Below are 21,137 nucleotides of genomic sequence, written 5' to 3' on the forward strand. Positions count from 1 at the left end.
GTTGTAGTTCACGCCTTAAAAGTGTGGTGGAATTATCTGTTGGGAAAAAAAAATTACTCCGAACAAACCACAGTAGCCTAATGAGTTTCTTCAATCAGCCTACCTTGAATGCATGCCAAGCTCAATGGATTGCATTCTTAATTGAATTTGATTTTGGAATTAGAAATTTAAGGGGAAAAGAGAACCGACTAGCAGATGCATTAAGTAAGAAATTGCATTATGTCTATGAAATTTCATTTAGTCAAGCAGAATTTAACTTTGTTGAGCAGATAAAGGAAGCAACTCAGAAGGACTCGGAATATGGTAATCTTTGGCAACAAGCTAAATCTGCTCAAAACTCTACAGAGAAAAAAGGGTACGGTATTAACCCTAAGAATCTGTTGATGTTTAGAAATCATATATATGTTCTTAATCAATTGTCAATAAAGCAAATTATGTTAGATGAATTTCACAGAAGTCCTTGTGCTGCCCACCCAGGCTATCAAAAGCTTTTTTCTACCATCAAGAAAAACTATTACTGGCCCCGTATGAGGAAAGATATTGCAGAATATTTGGCTAGATGCTTAATATGCCAACAAGTTGAAGCTGAGCATCAACATCCTGTTGGGCTACTGCATCCCTTACCCATTCCTGAATGGAAGTGGGATACCATAACCTTAGATTTCATAACAGATTTACCCCGATCAAAAATACAAAATGACTCAATTATGGTTGTGGTAGACAAACTAAGCAAGACAACCCATTTTATACTAGTCAAGTCCACATACCAAACAGTCCAAATAGCAGATCTACTTATGAAAGAGATTTTTAGGTTGCATGGAATGCCACGAGTCATAATCTATGATGGGGATGTTAAGTTTACCTTTTCTTTTTGGAAAGCATTATTTACAAGGTTAGGCACACAAATTCATTTCAGCACTGCTTATCACCCCTAGACCGATGTACAAATTGAAATAGTCAATCAAGTGGTAGAATACATGTTGTGTATGTATGTGATGCAACAACCTAGAAAATGGGAAGAGTACCTACACTTGGTAGAGTTTTCTTACAACAATGGTTATCACGAGTCGCTAAAAATGAGTCCTTTTGAAGTACTTTATGGGAGGAAGTGTACCATCCCTGCAAACTGGAACAGTCCTGAAAATAAAATGATATTAGGACCGAACATGCTAGAGGAAATGGAGAGAACAGTGAAAAAGGTTCGGCAAATTTGAAAGCCACACAGGATAGATAGAAATCTTATGTCGATAGGAGAAGAACCTACCAGGAATTTCAGGTAGGGGATCATGTGTATGTGTGAATTAAACCAAAGAGAAGTACTCTCATATGGGGAAAATGTGCCAAGTTGGCTCCCCAGTTCTATGGCCCTTTTCAAATTCTAGATAGAGTAGGACCAGTTGCATATCAACTCGCCTTACCCAGTCACATTTGGGTTCACAACGTGTTTCATGTTTCCCTTTTAAAGAAGTATGTATATGATCCCAGGCACATCATAAATTGGCAAGAATTTTAGGTAAAATATATAGGCAAAAAAAAAAATCTCTCATTATCTATATGTGTGTGTATGTGTGTGTGTGTGTCAAATGTATGACAACTGTACTTGTGGTAGGTCAAGCCGGAAGGAGAATTTCTGGTCGAGCCCCTACGCATACTAGATCAGAGAGAAGTAATGTTGTGAAGGCGAGCTATCATCCAAGTTAAAGTGCAATGGAAGCACTTTATCCCGGAGGAAGCCACTTGGGAAGATAAAGATTTTATGCATGAGGTGTATCCCAGACTATTCCAGGAACTGATGGAAGAATTAACACCAGAGACGATGTTCTGCTAAGGTGGGGGAGATGTGACATCCCCAGGCTTGTGATTTACTTTTTGGACATTTTACTATTATGAATAAGTAAACTAGTGACAATTAGTTATTGTGTTATTATTAATAATAATTAGTAATTAAGTTGTTTATGGAAGATCTAAGGAATTACGGATGAACATCAGTAACTCTCATTTCACCAGACAGTTATCAGTTAGGAGCAGTTATTCCCTCATCTCCTCTTCCTCCAAGAAAATGGAGGAGAGGGAAAGGAGAGGGGGTTGGGAAAAAGAGGAAGGGATTCCTTGAGCTGAACAAGAGTTCAGTGGGAAAACCTCTTGAGATTAGCTTCCTTAGTGGAAGGAAGTGTTACAAGCTAGACTTCGGGTCCTGAGGCTGAGACAAATTAATTGTTGCCTTGAGAAATTGTTCTGAAGGAATTGAGGAGCTTGGGGGGAGAATATTGGACGTAATCGCCAAATTCTCATTGGAAGGGTGGAGAGGTTTCATCTGTGAAGGATTGATCTTCCAACAACAGATAAGTAACAAATGCATAGCCTGTAATTATGTGACTATGGTATGAAATATGTTAGGAGAAATTCTTCCTATAGTTATGCTTGTTAAATATTTGCATTTAAATTAGATAATTACCTTTTAGTGGTATGATGAATTAAATGCAGTTAAGGAAACAGTAGAAGACCGGTGATTTTTCTATGAGAAAATGAAATTATGTAGAACTGTTGTCATACTAAAACTACTTCCTGGCAGAAAGGAAGATTATCTTAAAAACACACTCAGAACTTTTAAGGGAAAAATTTCTGCTATCAAAACTACATGCTGACAGTAAAATGATACCATCTTGAGCATGTGAAACTACTATATACTGGAATTTCTTTTTGGGTAAGTTTATATTGCAAAAAGAAAAAGAATGTGTAAACTCATTGCATTGTAAAATAAATTACTTATGTATAAATAAAGATTACTTGGAAATGTGTGCATTGCAGCAAGCAAAAGATCATATAAAAATCGTTATATTGTAGAGGAAATTATTATGTGTAAATAAATATTATTTGAAGATGTAAGCAAGACTGTCCTACGGGAAGAATGTGTGAATGTTTAGTTGGGAAAGCCCCAAATAAAATAAGGAAATGCTTTGTTGTTTTGAAAAGCTAGCTTTATAATCTCCTCCAGTTATGGGAGTGGAGTTAGTTTCACTGTTAACTAAGAGTTAAAAACCATAATCTAAATGCAACCCAGAATTCAGGTAAGGAATAATAAATATATTTACGGACTAGTAGGAAAATAAAGGGAAATATTGAAATGGTAGAACAACACCGTCGATTTAGAAAGGGGAACTCATTCCATTCCAGAAATTCAAGAAAACCAGATTAAGGGTTTAATATTGTTCAAGAATAGGAGTAAAATAACGACTACTCTATTCCATATTTGATCCTCAAATTGTCCTATTGGGACAACAAGGAAGAAGTTTTGAATGACTAAGAATCTTATACTTAATAGAAAGGTTAAGAACAATTATATATTCTCGGCATACAACACGAGAGAGTCTAATTAAGACGATAATTTCTTTTATGTAGTCTACAAGAAACAAATATTAAACAAGCGCTAATTCAAGTGATGAATAAGCACCTGCTAATTCTATAACCAATGTAGGCAGAACAAATCAAGTTATTCTTTGAGTGTAAGTACTACATCAATAGCATTATGAGGCAAACCAAATCATTTAACAGTAAAGGAGTAGCTGACACATTATCGTAATTACAAAAGAAACAACCGAGCAAATAAAACAAGTCCTCGGCTAGTGTCAAATTCAAAAAGGAATTATCCGAAGAATCGTTCTAAAAGAAAATGTATAATGCCTTATGGAAACAAGGGATTTCACCCATACTTAATTACAACAAGAAACCTCCACATGGGTTTCCGTAAAAATAAAATCAAACAAGAAATCATCCAATTTAGCATGCACACAGGAGGCAAGCCAACCCTAAAGGAAGGTATCCATAACGTTCCATTCACCCGCAAGGGAATGCAAGTTTCACTTGGCACTAGGATGTTGGAGTTGGAAGAAACCATCCAAGACCATTAGTTCCAGGCTAACCTGCACAAAAATGTTGTGATAACTCAGTTCCAGAATTTAGATTTAAAAACAATTCGAAGTGACCGCAAAACTTAGAAGACTAAACCCATTACCTGTCTAGAGGGACTGAGTTCCTTTTCCGTCGACGCCAAAGGCGTTTGAGGGCGTAATAGTCGAATTACCTACAATTAGAAGCATGAAAATGGGTAATAGATAAGTGAATAACTTAAAAATGAAATTATAATTTGAGGAGAACAAAAATTAAGATGTTGAAATAGAGTAAGCCACACCCTCGGATGGAAGACGGAATTCGGGTGTTAGCTGGTAGCGTATGGCTGCTCCAGTATCTGGGTCGAATGTCTTAGTTGAACTCACTGTTGAGTGAAGCCAAAGAGCCGAAGCCCATTTTCCATAGCGCAACCCCAGCAGGTTAGGGTTTGCAGAGTGAAGTTCCGGGGTCGGGTTACGAACAAATGACCAAGCACAGAGAGCAAGTTCTCTGGTTGTTAGTCTTATCCCTTGGAACAAGGACGACTGCGGGATCTCGACCCTTCCATCAATGGCGCTGAGTAATACCACTTGGCAATCAGAAAAGGGAAAACCTGCCAGTTGGCGACGTTAGGTTGTGGACCAGCTAGGTGCTTAAACCAAAATCAAATACAATGTAGGCATGTACAGGTCATAAGGCGGATGGAGGTCACCTCTTCGAGAAATTTGATAACATGTACATAGATATTAAATGGAAATTCATTGTAATATGCTGATGGTAATTAATGGGTTGGTACAGCGTGATTAACACAGAATATTATGAACATGAGGTTTAAACCATAGGATAATTACCGTAATGTGCAAACTTTAATGTTTTCATGCTTTGAGATATACTTTGAATATCATGCAGATGAAAGTATTATCATATGATCCATGAAATTTATTTATTTTTTGTATTGAATTTTTGCATGTGTTACACAAGGCCATTTTTACCAATGGGTCCCAGTTTGGATAATTGGGGTTTAAAATCTTCTAGAAGTAATTTGAGACATCAAATGAATTTGTTTGGGGTCCAAAAATTCTTGCTTGCATGAGACCCCTTGGAATTAATATACACTAGCCTATATCCATCTTATCTCTGGATCTACTAAGCTCCACAGGGATTAAATCTCTTTTCACTTTAAAAAAGGTTTCCATCTCAAGAAATTTGAGCCCTCTCAGCTCTTGGTAGATCCGGAGTTAAGATGGATCTAGGCTCGTTTAATTATTATAAATATAAATATTACTTTTATGTTTTTTATTTTATTTTTACCAAGTAAAAATGTTAAAGATTACAACATCTCTAACATACTGTGATCAAATGTTTACATAGGAGTTAAGTTTACTTATGAACCTCAAATATAAAGATTTTTTTTAATAAAAAGTGAATTGGGTGAGGGGAAATCTTGGATAAAATATAATATTACAATATTTATTACCACTCCCACTCGATAAAAAGTAGACATGGGAACTAATTAAAATGGGAGTTGTCTTTAGTGCGACTTTTTGGACTTTCTAGTGCCGGAGGGAGGTAGAGGGAGGTAGGAAAAAATATTAGAGAAAATGTAATAATTTCATTTTTCTAATATTCCCCGCATATATAGACAAATTCCTACTACCAACATATCAATAAAAAAGTTTTACCTTTACAAGCTACATGGATTCAACATCATCATTTTCTATAGCTAATTATGTATCTAAATATAACATCAAACTAACATGGATCTATGCTAGTTTAGTTTCCCCCTAAAATAGGTTATATTCCACATGAATACTATGGATTCTTAAAACCATGGGTCAATACTATGTGTCATTTTTATTTTTTTATTATTTAAATTTTATAAGGTTATTTTTTTTTTTTTTTCATGGATTTAAAATGTTTAATACTACATTACATTACACATTTCTAGCATACTATAGGCATTAGATCTAGGCTTAATGAAGAAATTACATATGTCCCTCATACTAAAAAGTGTGTGTGTGTGTGTGTGTGTGTGTGTAAACTTTGATGTAAAATAACGGTGAAAATTGAAGTATTTTATTTATGGACGACATTGATTTTTAAAGTAATGTTATTATTAATAATTTTTAAGTAATGTTACACACAACATCTCTCTACATATATTAGTTCACACACACACACACACACATATATATATATATATATATATATATATATATATATATATATTTTTAATGTAACATTACGTGACAATATCTCCCTCATGTACTAGGTTATAGAGCGTCTCTCGGCGCAACTAGAGGCCTTTCTAATTGTGTGAGAAAGATGTTAATCGAATTCCATATGAAAAAAATTATTCCACTCACAAGTTGACCTTTCTATTTGAGCACCATGGTTCAAGAGAATGCCATGTCGTTGCTCATTAGTGATGCAAAAGGGGATATCCATGTGAATAATATGAAGAATACTTTAAAAGGGTCAATGTTGTAACTATAGTTGAGGGTTGAGGGATTCAAACCTGACCCCTAGTTGGATATCAGACTATGTTATAATGACGCCACTATAAAGAAAATGTGTTGCATTCATTTTTTATTGCATCTTGTTCCACAGTAGAAGAAAACAACTTGGGAGTGGGAGTGAGAAAGCATAATAGAAAGGGTTTATTATCTTTTGTAATATATAAAGGCATAGGTGTTAGATAACTCCATAAAGAGTACCTTTTCCTTTTGTACTTGCCTTATTTCCATTCCATAGAAGGAGAGAGTGGAGCAACCTCACCTTCCAACTAAGTTTTATCCTATAAGGGTTTCATAGCGCATATCTTGTGTTCATTGTGGTTGGTGTGTGATTGTGTTATTATTCTATGTTTTCTGCATTTATCTATTACATGCATCAACATAAAATAGTTATTAATAAATATTGAATCTAAGGAAATTAACCCTCATAGTATAGATTTCAGTCTATTTTTATCAAATATGTTGTGATGAACTATCTAGTGGAATATCCATGGACATCTATGAATCATTCCATATAATTAATTAAGGATATAATCTAATATGGTTAATGGATTAGGAGATTTTGATGCCACATGATTGTATATATTGTATTGTAAACAATGAATTTGATTGATGATTAAAAATTAAAGGTGTCACTATATGATTTGTCAGTTTTCCCAATTTATGTTTTCAGGGTAAATCTCTATCAAATATGTGGTTTCCTTTGTTTTATTTTTGTATTTATTAAGAATGTGTGTAGGTATGCATTTATATATAAGGCTTAAAACTTACATAAACAATAAAATTATTACATTTCTATTGACAAAGGAAAATGTCCCTTCTATCAACAATAGGGGTTCTCCCCAATGCAAGGTCCATATTAGACCTCACATTATTTCAAATAGGGAACTTATCTAGATTATAACCTATAAATTGCTACTGTTTTAAGAGTTATTAGTTGTGCGTAGTTCACCTCTAATATTTAATTTAATATGCAAAATGAAAAATGAATTTATATGTAGAATGCAAATTTATTTTTGAATGCCAAGTTATGAACTAACTAGGAGTCTTAAGCACATATCTAGATGTACCTCTTTCATCCTTTTGAATTAAAAATCATTAAATAAATAATAACATAAATATAAGTAACCAATTATTAACTAAAAAAAGTTGTCAATTAAACAAATGGTTATATTTTCTATATTCATAGGCTATAAAAAATTTAAAATACAAATAGAAAGAAGAATGCATCTTAATAAGAGAGTAGTCTACATATTAAGGAAAAAATCAAACTCCATTCCAAATAATAATAGATAATAGAAAAAATCCACAAGCATGCGATGTTAGAATCACAATATTTGTATCAAACACTTGAACAACATTCATCTTCTCCTAATTGATTCTCTAATAGAGTTTACAAATTAAAATCAACAAAATCCCTCTCTTCTTCTCTTCTTCTAAGTGATTACATTTATAGATTCCAAAAGTAACTACTTTTTAAGTATTTCCTCTTGAATCGTTAGCTCCTTTTGGACAATTAAACTTTCAAATGTGTCTTTTAGTCTTAAATTCTTAATTTCTTTTAAATAAAATTATATTAGATTTATCTTCAAAATACGCACTACAAGTTGTATACATTGACATTGGAATAACAACATGTGGGAAACAAATTGCTTCAAATCTACTTTGTACATTGGCTCCATACACTTTTGTAAGATATTGGCTCCATACACTTTTGTAAGATATTGATCAATGAATTGATAAAAGTGATATCTTTTAATGGAATACAAAATGTACTTTTTTAGCCTTTCTTTAGTTATGTTTACAGTTCTAACTCTATATTATTTTCTAGGTCATTTATGCATTCTTCTATTGTGTTTTAGGTGTACTTGGATTTCCTACTAAAGGAAGATGGCATCTTTGGATTACCTTTTTAGCTATTTACTATATGTGATGAAATTTGTTGAAAAAATCTTCATTTCCCTTCTCCAATTTTATGGACTCTAATATCCAGTCTGTGAGATCTCTAAGTTTGCATTTGATGTCTTTATTAATCAACCCTGGAATATATGAAAGAGCTTGCATTTTTTTTCTTGTTTCCATGTATTGATTTTGTCTAGTCCTAATATATGTACTCCTTCATATTGTACTTTATCATTCAATGTAAACTTGCAATTATTATTTATTAATCAACCTTGGAATATCTAAAGGAGCTTGCATATATTCTTGTTTCCTCCTTTTGATATTGTCTAGTCCCATCTATACTTCTTCATGTTGTACTTTATATCTTTCACTTTATTTGAAAAGGTCGAAATTGTGAAGAACACATATATAAATTTTGCAATATTTTGTAAAATACCCTCTTAGCCACATTCAACTCATCATGTACTTTTGCTACAAATGATTTGTACTTAGTGAGACTACTTGTTTCTACTTTGTAATATTCAACCTAGTGTTCTAGAATTTATACTTTTTCTAAGATTCCTGCAACTCTTTTACCATATGGATTACATTTGATTTAGTTTCATGAAATCAAGCCACACTTGTTGAACTTATTTCTTTGGGATTTGAAACAATTCTTTTAATATCAGGGATCTCTGTATTAATAAGTAATTCTTCATCCTTTGAAATATTCATCTTCTTATGTATATTCCTAATCACCTACTTCCTCTTCCTCTCCAAAACAAATGAATCAAGGATAGCCACTTGTTCTGTGTCTACCTATGAATCATGTCATGTATTTGATCCTTTAAAAAAATGTGACTTCCTATTCTTAATTGCATTGCATGCATATATGTTACCTTTACAGGACCTGTCTCATGTGTATATGATATTCCTTGTTTAGTTTACTCTATCGCATATCTTTATTCCTCATCCTTATTTTTTTCTCTTCTTCCTATTTCCTTTTATCCCTATAATCATTGTTTCCTATTGATGGGTCAAATATTACTGCCAATAGTTCGAGGATCTCCCTGGTGAAAAATCCCAACTAGACTCTACATCGTTTGGTATGGGAGTCCAATCTAGTATGTGGGATTGGCTGCCACCATGTTGTTTTAATATTCTCTTTGGGCAATATGAAAAAAAAAAAACATTAGAAGATAAATAAAACTTTTCATAAAAACAAGTTAAGCAAATTTATAGAAACCAAACATATGAGATGTTGTGAACATGACAACAATTAAGTAACTTGACATGAATCTTAAAAGAAGCAATGTTAGCAAGACTTCAATTAAAATGCATGTATAAAGATAAATACTCATTATCAAATTTGAATTAGTTCTCAATCAACAACAAACATTAAAGAATCAAAATCATACAACTCCATAAATAATATGTGCTCAAATCAACAAAACAACTTGTTAATGTAAACACAGTGGAAGAAAAACATGCACCACGAAATCATCATAAGAAGAGTCGCACAATGCTCAATAACACATGAAAGGAAGTGTATACTCTGGCTCAAAGAACCTCAAACATTAAGTTGAAATAATCACAATGCCATCACATGAAATGTCCAAAACTAAAGGTCCCCTACATCTAGCCATGAGGGTTTATTTATAGAAGGTAGGGTGGCCTTTCACCTACCATGAACTTTCATCTGCCCTCATGAATCTTCAACTTCCATATGACCTTTCACATCCCATGTGACTCTCTCTACTCTATATTCACTATTAAAAAAATACAAATTACATAAATATAAAGAACTAAATCATTCCCAATCAGCTAGTCTAGTGATGGAGAGTTCTAGAACATCTTCCTAAAGATTTCAAATTAGATACGCTTTCCAAAGCTTATATTCACATGCAATAGTTAGGACCTTTTGTTGTAGCTCATCCCCATGTCTAGTGAGGAACTCTAATTCATATGGTACCAAGATGGCTTTCTTGGATTGTATCTAACTCAATATCATGAAAATCTTTGTCTCTAGCTTCATAGGCTCAATTGTACACTGTGAAATCACCTCTTTCGTAGCTTCCAAATTTCCCTCTGTAGTAACTTGCTTAATTGGGTCTAACATTTCCTGAATCTCTCGCTTGACTTCTTCTAGTGATCTGATTTATCCTAGTGCACCTATGGAAGGTATTGTGTGCACCTTGACCAAAGATTCCAACCCATTGTACAAAGTCTTATAGGAATCTGTAACTTTGTCCAAATCTCTACTTAACTTGTCACGTGTTTGAATTTTGATGTGGAAATCAACTTTATCTTTTTTTCCCACTATCCAACTCTTCCTTGGGATCTCTTCAAGCGCATTTGGATACTTGATGGTCCATTCATATATAAGATCAACCATTTAGGAAGCTAGCTTGATAATTATTCCTATGTTTTGTACCTCACTTTGCATTCCAGGGAATGGAACCATAACTTGTTGCAAGATCAACATCTCATTATAAACAAGCCCCATGACTTCTTCTAATACCTTGACTTCTTTGAGAATGGAAGGTTGCAAGTCTTCACTTATGGAATGTGAGGTAATCAAATTTTAGTTTTCTTTATGCAATTGAAGAACCTTTTGCTCAGAGGTGGCCAACTTTGCTTTCAAATCTACATTTCATGTAGTTAATTGATCTATATCCAATTTCGTAGAAATTACAAAAGTGGTTCCAATAGAAGCTAGCATCCCATCATTCATCGTGGTGTTTATGACTATCTCCCTTTTTGTAACAACTAATATGGGCTTTACCGAGTTCTTGGTCAAGCACCGGTTCCTTTATTGCATGATATTGCATTGGACTTGGTTAATGGTAAGCCTAGAGATATCCAATACTTATTCCTCTTCTTCCTCTATGATGCCTAATTCCTTCAATGGGAGATGTCCACCGGTGATAGGATTAGGCAGAGATATATTCAAAGTGGGTAACTCCAACTACATTTATGAGCTCTTTGATCAATTATCTTCTATTGATTTATCTTCTTTTTCTTTAGCAAGTAGATCTTATTTTAGTTGCTTGGCTAATGCCTCTTGTTTTTGCTTGGCTTCTTCCTCTTCCTTTCTCTTCCTTTCCTCTTCTTCTTTCCTTCTTTGTTCTTCTTCTCTTTTTCTTTTGAGTTCCTCCTCCTACCTTCATTTCTTCATTGCTTCTTCCCTTTTCTTATTAGCTGCCTGTGCATTCATTATTTTATGAGCTTCTTTTCTTTTCTTCTCTTCTTCTTTCCTTTTCAGATTTTCTTCTTCTTCTTGCTTCTTCCTCAGTTCTTCCTCTACTTGTTTATGTTAGCTTCTTCCTCTTGTTTTTGTTGAGCCTCTTATTCTTGCTTCTTCCTCAGTTCTTCCTCTACTTGTTTATGTTAGCTTCTTCCTCTTGTTTTTTTTGAGCCTCTTATTCTTGCTTCTTATACTAAGCCTCTTCCTCTTGTTGTTTTATTTTGGCTTCTTACTTATCTTCTTTCTACTTCTTTTGCTTTTCTTTGTCAGTTTCCTGCTCTTGCCTCCTCTTATGAGAGGTTGTTCTGGCCTCTAAGCTAATGTTTTCTTGGGTATCGTGTTCATATTTTTTCTTCTTCTTCATCTTGCACAACTATTTATCATGCCTTGGAATCATCATAACCATTTTTTATATTTTCCTCCTCTTCATCATTAAACGAATCATAAGCCCAGCCAAATGAAATTTCTTTGTAGGCTACCATGGCAATACCCCTTAGGTCATATTTGTGGAAACTCAACTCAAATAAAATGAAATCATTGTATATCTTCAGCTTTTGTTTTTTCCTCCTTAAATATTTTGATAATGTATGCTATGATTTCCAATGGGAATATGGGCCATAGTCCCTTCTTACCTTTCACCAATGTCTTGGACAACCGAATGGTCAACTAGTAAGAAACCTCATGTAATGCCACGTTATCTGTAACAAGCGCAGGGAGAGAATGAGGAGGCTTGTAGGAACCAAAAACCTTGATATAAGTATCATCTACAATTGGAGACCAATTTGTGATATTATGAAGAGAAATCCTAGCTCTTTCTAATGCGCACCAAGGTTCTTTTCCAAAGAGTACACTATATAGAGGATAAATAAAATACTTTGTGATCTTCTCATAGATGCCCCTATACCCTGTGCCCCATAAGCTATTGTAATAGATATGTACATGTGATTCTTCCTTAGGGGCCCACTATAATCCTAAGCCTTCAAAGTCACTCTTTGCACATACTACATCCAAAAGGTAAGAAGCCATATAAAAATTTGACTGCTCTCTAACACGTGGATTCTTTGTTGCATGGGAATTTGATTTGAGAGATGATGCAAGCATGCTTTCCCATTTGAAGATCATTCCTTTTGTGGAAACTACATTCATCAAGGGAACCTATGTTTCCTGGAAGGTTGTTGCATCAAATTTGTACTAGAGCCTATTCATCATAGCAACCACCATCTGATAAACTTTCTTGAGAAATTTTGTCTTGTAGACTCCATCTGCTCTATGCCTGAACTTGTTTGGTTCTTTCCACCGGGATTTCAGCACATCCTTGTATGATCCATCAAATCTTGACAACCATATTCTATTGAAATTTTCTTGATGCCTAGGGAGCTTATAATAGCTTGCAATGTCTACTGCAATAAAGGATGCCACAATTTCTTCATCATGACCCTTGATTGTGCATTAATTTTCATTCGTGTGTTGAAAAAACCATTCTATTGTCTTTGCACATGGGAAAAAAGGTGGATGTGCTATGAGCTTATGTAGATAGGATTCCTTCACATTAATATATACCTTGAATTCCTCCTCATCTTGTGGAATATCATTCCTCGATAACTTTGAATAGATGCCTCCCCGTGAGAGTTATGTTTCCTTGTCAATAAAATAGACAATATCACCATAGATAGGAAACTTCATAGGACTATCCATGGCTCCTTTTATATTGCTTTCAATCCTTCTAGAGCGTATGTCAGATCCTCTAATAACAGGGGGAACCATCTCTCTGAAAAAAGATGAGATGCTAAGATAATCTAATTTTGTTGAAGAATCTAGGGCAAAGTAGTGTAGTGTGATTCTTCATTACTTGATAACAATTTTTGGAGTATTTTTACTTTTCCTTATTAGCTTATTCTTCTTCTTATTATTATTAGTTCATATGTGTGTACTTCATCAAACTGATACCAAAACATAAAAACAAGAACACAAGATGTTGGCTCTCTGCCAGGGCCAAAACCTCTCTTATCTTGAGAGAAAACCCTTTAGTGAATTTCTCTTATTAAAGCTTCTATTGATCAATGCCAAAGACTATACCCTTGACAAGAATATCCTCCAAGCACAAGTCAAGTCCTTCCCTCTTTCTGCACCTTGTTTCCTGGCACATTGTTCCCCGATACTTCTTCCGACACTTCGTCTTCCTTCTTCGGCACTTCATTCTTCTTTCAATTGTTGGTAAGTCTTGTTATACTTTCTCTAGAAGACATGCCTTTGATGAGACCCTTCCCTTATGGTGATCCCTTCACTCTCTTAGCCAACCAATGAACTTTTATGACTGTCAAGGGAGGGTTGTTATGACAGCAGTGCAACCCTAATTCTTGCACATGTGAGAGGTACCCTAGAGAATTAGGGTCATTTTCCTTCGCTAGATAGATAGGCTTCTTCGCTTGTCTTGGGAGGCCTTGTAGGCCTAGTTTCAAACCCAAACAACACAAGATTATGGATTGCTTGTCCATGTTGTCATATCCATAGATTTTTCCTCCTTCTTACACGTGTGACTATTTCTAGCCCTAGAAACAATCCCCTACCTTCGTTGTTCTTCCTCCTTACTTTGTTGCCCTTGTAGACCCTTTACTTTGTCTTCCTTCGTTCCTCTTTTTCCTCCTTTCCTTTGTGGATTTCAAAGCTGATTGAATGCGTTATAGAGGAGTGGATAGCCTCTATATATAGAGGAATGTCCCTCCATTTAGGCCGACTTGTCACCTATTTGCAGGCCGACTTGAAGAGTATACTTCGGATGGTTTCTTTGGTGGTATTGCATGCTTGAAGGAGCTTCTTGATGGTGCCTTAGCATAGGAGGAGACTTGACTTTGCTTGGAGGTATTCTCTTGACTTTAATACATATTTATACAAGGTGTAACATGCCCTTAAGGTCTTCAACCCTTTTCTTTTGACTATTTGACTCACCTATAACACTTTAACTAGTACTAGACCTATTTAAATGAGCAAGAAACTCATTAACATATATCATAAAAATAATATTTTTTTCTTGAATAAATACAAATATCAAAAGTACATTTATGAAGACTGAACCTAGTTACATTTCCTTCAACAAATTCATTGGTACCTAACATCTTGAATACATTCATCAATGAAACAATGTTAGCTTAAGGTAACAACAATCACTAGTTGCACAAGAAAATATGAAGGTTTAGGTCAAGCCCCAAGATCCTAGGTTTTAGTTGAAGGTGTTCTTGTTAAGGATGAAGAAATTTGCAGGCCATACTTTTAGTTCATAAAGCAAGTCAAATTTTATAGTTGCAGTATCACTAAGGTCTAAAAGTGCATTTTGTGACCTAGAGGGGAGGACAAGTTTAAAAAATTGAGGGCCTAGCTCACAATGTTATCACGATTCCCACTCCTATCGCAAGTCTCAATGTCAGTCGACAGTGTTAAGGAAAGGATAGGTGCTAACTGCGACTTAAGCCTAATCACAGTTCATAGGTTTATGGATTAGAAATATGAACTGTGACTTTAGCCTAGTCGCATTTCAAGACTACATCACAAATCACATCTCCATATCGTAGTTTGAGTGATTATATATGTGATTTGCGACCTACGACATAAATCCAAGCTTCACTATCCCTGGGCTCTAACGATATGAACGTGACTCCTAAAATAAGTCACCCATCATGGTTTGTTGAACCTTGGTGGTTTCAATTGTGACATATTTTTTTTCTGTTGACAAGAATATCAAGAAAGGCGCAAGGGTGTTCACATTGGTTTGATGGTTATAGAGTATAAGTCATGCAATACAATCCAAAGTTTATATTGTTTGATGGCACCAACTAATGAATTAAAGGGTTAAACCCCAACACGAATGCAACTCCACTTCAAATTAATTCAAACCATGACTCATACGTCCTCGCCATTTAATGAATATACATTATTAACTTAATGAACAAGATTGGGGTAACTCGATATTGTAATCACAAGAAATATGGGAGGGATTTAGTGTAGATCTCAGGAAGAAACTTTTGGAATAAAATAGGTAGATGTAGTTTTTGGGCATATTAGGCCACAATAGCCGAGTCTAGTAATTAATAAGAGAATTTAGGGAAATTGCTTGATGGTTAAGCGTACAAGTAATGGTAGAGGGTAAGAATGGAGTGTATAAGTAGGAAAGGCTAGGGTAATGAAGGGATTAAACACTTGGCAATTGAAAAACGAATAATGATTATAAGGGCTATACCTTACTTACTAGGTCACAATCACACAAGAAATATGGATGGCAGGTTTGTGTGCTCAGTAGTGGAGGTAGAATGAAATGGAAAGAGTGAAGCGACTTTGTTATATAGATTAAGACACATGCATGGAAGGTCGCAAGTCTGAAGTGCACACTAGCTTTATTGTGTGCACTAGACTCAATGGGGTCGCAAGTTACAACTTCAGAGTGCAATGTCTAGCCATTGCAAATTCAAAACATATTTGTGACAAAAGGTGAAAAGTTCTTGGGGAAGGCTGCAAAACTCAATTTCAATGGCTAGTGAGGCTACCATTGCAAATTGTGATTGCGACCTGTGACTAGGTGAGCAAAACATAAGTTTTGAAACTTTAAGGATAAGCTTACTAGTAAGCAATGGAAACCCCAGTTAGGTCGAAGGAAGAGTTAAACCCTAGGAAACCATAGGAAAAGCATGATAGGAAGTTGAGTAAGGGGGTCTCCAAATTTTGAAAAGGTTGAAAATTTGGGGTTGTTGTAGCAGCTACAAAAATTGGCGATTTACTGGTAGGACCCTAGAATCTTTGTTTGAACTTTTCTTAAGATGAATTCTAATCCTCAGAAGTGTTTCCTTATACATATGGATCCCACTAATTTCATTGTGCAACCCCTTTAATAAATTTTTTCTTGATATCACTTTAATTGGCTTGCTTCAAACATACTTCATAAGCTAGAAGGTGACACTAATGGCTTCGATAGGGGATCAGGATAATGAAAGTGTGAGTTGTAAATGTTCATACTTAAAGTGATTCTTCGATGTTTCTCTGCTGCTAAAAATCCTTTTCAATACCCTGATGGAGTCACTCAAGAAATCACAAACATTACTTCGTTGGAAGTAACCATGTTCAATACCCCAACGAAGTTGCTTGCATCTCCTCTCTACACAAGAAGCCTTTCTCAATCCTTTACCCTTCATTTGATTGATTTTGTTTTTCATGCACATTGGAATATTTTATTAGGCATTCATTATGTCTGGGTGGATGAGGGATCCTAACTTATTTTTATGGGAAAGAAAGGTTGATCCTTGTTTTCATAGACTTTACAAATTTTCTAAAATAATTTTCTCACTATGTGTTTTCTTCGTTTCTCTTCTCTAACCACTATATTAAGTCACTAAGAACACAATATGAATCTTGAAGTTAATTCAAGTCATAAATATCCTATTAAGGATATAGGATGTTCCAACTAATTAGGGTTCTCCACAAAGTCTAGTCCATATTTTCCTTATGGATATCCTTGACTTGTAAAGATGTTAGAGATCAAACAGTGGAAACAGGTTTAAAGATAGACAATGGTTGAATACTTACCACACTCTCCATAACACATTCAAATTATTGACGATGTCCTACACAGAGGCCTTTGAGTGAGAATGAAAAGAAAATACATAAGGAAAATATAGGAAACTAAAAACAAAATAGGAAAATAAAGGCATGAAATAAAATGGCATGAAGTTGATATGTACAAAGAAGAGAGTGGCTACAAGAGCTGCTAAGTGAAGTAAATTTTCAATTCTTGGAATTTTACGAGAAGGGATTCGGTCTTCTCGTCTAAGTTTTGGAGACGATAAGTATATTGGCCAATTTTCTCTTTGACTTGATATGGACCAATCGATAGGGACAGAAACTTGGTGTGCTTTCCCTTATCTTCATGAGATTTATCCCATTTCAAGACAATATTACCCATACTAAATTCATTGTTGACTGCATATTTCTTGTCAAACAATCTCTTGATTTGATTCTGATGTGAGGCAATTTTTTCCCGAGCCTTTTTTCTTTCTTCCTTAAGTTTCAACAAGGTGTTAATCCTACTTTGCTTAATTGGGCATAACCTACCACGGGATTCTTGAGACAACTTTAAAGTAGGTAGGTACATGTTTGGTGGTAGGAGCGCTTATTTTCCATGCACAAGTAAGTAGGGAGAAGTGCTACGAGAAGGTTTAGGAGTAACTCGATCATCCTAGAGAGCATTGGTTAGCGTGTTATGCCAATTTCTCTATTGTGTAAGCAAAACTTTATTAATAATACAGATCGGGTTCTTGTTGGTGGATTTAGCTATGCCATTGCCTTAGGGATAGTAGTTGGCATAATTCTTCAATACAATTGCATTTTCCAAAGCAAAATCATAAAACTATAATGATAAAAAATAAGTTGCATTGTCAAATACAAGGGATGTAGGAACATCGAACCTGGTAATAATATTGATTGATAGAATGAATTACCTTCTAATCGTTCATTTATCTAAGTGGCACAACTTCAACCTACCTTGCAAAATAGTCAATAGTTGTGAGGATATACGTATGATTCTTTGAGGAGTGTGGAGTGATCTCCCCAATCACGTCTGGGGCCCACTATTGAAAAGGCTCTTCTACCATAATGGGTTAGGGTGGTGCAACTAATCATGAATCTCTTCCATCACACCTTTGACAGATGGAACATTTACACACATATGCATGAGCATATCTGAATAATCTAGGTTAATAAAAGTCTTGCCTCATAATATTGTGTGTTGTTGTATCACCAACATAGTGTCCTCTTGTTGGTTCAGAAAATTCCAAACATTTCAACAAAACACCATTATGGTGTTTCTGAAATAGATTTCCATGGATCAACTGATAAGAAGATTCTTTAAGTATGATGGTACTTTTCTGCTTTGCCAATAAATGTGATGGTAAGGTACCTTGTTCCATATATTGCCTCAATTCTCTATACCAACATGATGGTGAACTGAGTGGGGTGTAGAACCATTGTTGTACATCTCAATCTCTTGCTCCCAACCAATGATTTATTCTTCATGAGGATCAGAGGATTCGATAGCAATCTTGCGTTAACCATGGCCTTTTACTGTGTGGGCCAACTTGAACTCAAGATCATATTCTTTTAAAAAAGTGATCCAATTGGCTCTGTGTTCTCCTAGATTCTTCTACATGAACAATGATCTAACTATGGGGTGAGGCATAAACATTATGACATGATTTTTCATAATCTAGGGCCTCAAATGTTTGAAAAACTTGTACGCATCGTATGCTTGTTTGTCTATATCTAGATAATTCAACTCTAATCCTTGCATGATTGTCCTCATAAATGATATGTGCCATTCACTTCCTTTGTCATCTTTCTGATTCAAAATGGCTACTGATGAGGAATATGAAGCAAAGGTATATAGCATGAAATCCTTATCGAAATCAAGGTTGTAGAGAGCAGGAGCTTCAGCTATAGATTGCTTGATCTACGGGAAGATCCCTTCTCCTTTTGGTTCCAATTTATACATTGTGTCCTTCTTGATCATATCCTGCAAAGGTTTCAAAATTTGGGCATAATCTGAAATGAACTTCTGAAGAAAATTATTTTTTCCCAAGAATGATTGCATGGCATTTTTGCCACTGGGATATGTAATTTTTGTGATGGATTTGACACAATCATGATCAACTGTAATACAACTCTTTTCTATAATATTCCCTAAGATATTACCCTCATACACAACAAATATGCTCTACTTAATATTGAGAGATGTGCCATATTTTCTTCAACACTAAAAAATATGCCTTAAATGACATAGATGATCTAATATTTTATTTGAGAAAATTGTCAGGCCATCAAGGTACACCACCACAATTTGACCAATCATCCCTCTAAATGCAATATCCATTTCTCTTTGAAATGTAGCTCTCGCGTTGATAAGACCAAATGGCATACATCAAAATGAAAATGTCCTCCATTTGGTTCCGAAAGTGGTCTTCAATTTATCTGGCTCAACAACCAGGACTTGGTTATAGATAGAAAATTCATCAAGTATTGAGAACATCTAGGATCTTGAAACCGTTTGAAGGATCTATTTCGTGGAGGGCACTAGGTAATTGTCATTATCTAAAGCTTGTTTGAAATTTCTGAAGTCAACACACATGCGGATCTCTCCATATTTATTTCTTACATGAACAAGGTTCAAAACCCACATTGAATGTCTGACTCTGAATATAATTTGTTCATCCAACAATTTCTTTAATTCTTTCTATATAAGATGCTCCAATGTTGGATGTACCTTCCTTAATTTCTGTTGAAAATGATCTTTTATCAAGATAACTTGCTAGTTAATTCGAGTGTCATATGTCTTTATGTCATCATGTCCAAGAAAAAACGCCTCAGTACCTTTTGAATAACTCAATAAAAGCTTACCTCTCCTCAGGGGAGAAACAAGTACCGATATTGATGAACTTGGGGTCTTCCTCCATTATGAGATTTATTAACTTGTGCATCAATGTGGAATTTTGATTCTTCATATTGGGGAGTCCTCGGAACCAGTTTTGTAAGTCAAATAACTTTTCAAGTGAAACAACACCTTTGGGCATTGGGTTTCCCTTTTGTACGTCAACTTCCTCTTGCAAAGCCTTATCACATTCGTCCTCATTTATAGTTGCATATTTGAAAATGTTTGTGTTGGAAAGGAAGTCCAATATCTATTGGTTGTCATCAAAAACATTTAAATTAGTTACATTATCTGAGACAACAATTTTATAAATCATTTCAACAGAAAAATCATCCCTTAGCAACGTAAATCTAACGGTAGCATTACATAACGTATCAGCTACAATGTTATTATTTATTGGAACTAATTTGATACCAAACGCTTTGAATGCAGAAAATAATCGCCATACCTCTTGTTGGTAATCCTTTAAATGTGGTGAAAAATAGTGAATAGTATCGGGTACCTGTCTAATGATGATCTCAAAGTCACCAATTACCTTTAGACATTCTACCTTCAAGTCAATGGTTTTTTTAGTCCAAGAATCTATTAGGATATTCCGACACATAGGAAATAGTTAAGTACAACTTGGTTTAGTATAGAGTTAGGTAAAGTGTGTTTCTTTACCTTGTACATTTTGTAACTTACAATCCGACGGTCACGATATGTAGTGATCCGACGGTTCATTCTCTCCTCGGTATTACCGACACTTGATCCGTGGCTTGACACCCGATTGGTCCATGATTTCAATTTAAAGCGCATGGAGGGTCATTTGTAGGGTAATCCGTCTATGAGAGAAGCTTATGTAAATTTTCATTCTATTATTAATAAATTGCCTGAAGTGGCCGTGTTGGCTCAGGCCGTGGACTGTTTCCCTCTTTGAGGGTTTTAACCACGTCAAAAATACTGGTGTATTGATCTGCGATCTGGTTGTGAGCGGTGTCCTTTGGTGTTCTGTCTGAGGAACTTACCCTGTAAATTCCTACATGGTATCAGAGCTATTTGAGGGCCGCGTCCGTTGGTGATCCAAATCTGAAGCCGGTAGAACTGCATCCGACTGTTGTTTCCCAGATCTACTATTTCTGACTACTTTCGGGCTGAGAGGACT

At 35.0% G+C, this 21,137-nt stretch overlaps 1 long non-coding RNA gene across 1 annotated transcript; it reads right to left on the minus strand.

Moving 5' to 3' along the window:
- Positions 1-3,608: 3,608 nt before the first annotated feature.
- LOC149203983 (uncharacterized) lies at positions 3,609-4,555 on the minus strand. Its single transcript, XR_016253653.1, has 3 exons — positions 4,190-4,555; positions 4,013-4,081; positions 3,609-3,920 (listed from the first exon to the last, which is right to left on the minus strand). It is a non-coding gene; the product is annotated as an uncharacterized LOC149203983 (long non-coding RNA).
- Between the last annotated feature and the right edge of the window lie 16,582 nt (positions 4,556-21,137).

This window comes from Pinus tabuliformis, chromosome 2_1 (assembly GCF_031772625.1).
Source record: "Pinus tabuliformis cultivar Carrire ecotype Pingquan chromosome 2_1, CPIR1, whole genome shotgun sequence".
Taxonomy (NCBI): domain Eukaryota; kingdom Viridiplantae; phylum Streptophyta; class Pinopsida; order Pinales; family Pinaceae; genus Pinus; species Pinus tabuliformis.